The sequence below is a fragment of the Anneissia japonica genome, unplaced genomic scaffold (genome assembly GCF_011630105.1).
Source record: "Anneissia japonica isolate Jap-2015-1 unplaced genomic scaffold, ASM1163010v1 scaffold147330_len754_cov98, whole genome shotgun sequence".
In the NCBI taxonomy this organism is placed as follows: domain Eukaryota; kingdom Metazoa; phylum Echinodermata; class Crinoidea; order Comatulida; family Comatulidae; genus Anneissia; species Anneissia japonica.
Window position 1 is genome coordinate 16 of NW_022757515.1, and position 740 is coordinate 755.

At 45.9% G+C, this 740-nt stretch overlaps 1 non-coding gene across 1 annotated transcript; it reads left to right on the forward strand.

Annotated features, from left to right (window-relative positions):
• The first annotated feature begins 488 nt into the window (after nt 1-488).
• On the forward strand, nt 489-607 carry LOC117124796. The gene has a single exon (XR_004448019.1). It is a non-coding gene; the product is annotated as a 5S ribosomal RNA (ribosomal RNA).
• The last annotated feature ends 133 nt before the right edge of the window (nt 608-740 follow it).

Sequence of the window (740 nt, forward strand, 5' to 3'; positions counted from 1 at the left end):
GCCTGGGAATACCGGGTGCTGTAGACTTTTTACATTTTTCCCCCAAATTAAAAAGTAGGGGTGCGTGAGACTCCACACGACCTCGGGCCAACATAGTTGGGGCTGAGGTGCAAACATTTTGAGAATATGGACCTCTAAGTGCCCGGAAATTGCAATCTCATACCTTAAAAATCATACAGGTACTTTATGTTCATATCAACAATACGCAATTAATTCGCTGGTGTTAGGTTCGAGGGTCGTTTGAACAAAACGGCAGTCTTCTTCTGTCTAAAGCATCCTAGTTAGTGCCGTAGTAAAATGGTTGGTTTATTGTTCAACACCGGTGTTTGTAAAAAATGTACTCGCGCAGCAGAGTTGTCAGGGGAGTCCGAAGAAATCCCCGCCAGACAAGCGCGCGTTGATATGAAACGTCATCAATCATAGAACTTCATGATTGGATAATTATGCTATATGCCGAGATTAACTATGAGTGGAAACACCACTCACATGTCTACGGCCATACTACGTTGAAAACACCGGTTCTCGTCCGATCACCGAATTTAAGCAACGTCGGGCCCGGTTAGTACTTGGATGGGTGACCGCCTGGGAATACCGGGTGCTGTAGACTTTTTACATTTTCCCCCCAAATTCTAAAGTAGGGGTGCGTGAGACTCCACACGACCTCGGGCCCAAATTGTTGGGGCTGAGGTGCAAACATTTTGAGAATATGGACCTCTAAGTGCCCGGAAATTGCACTCTCA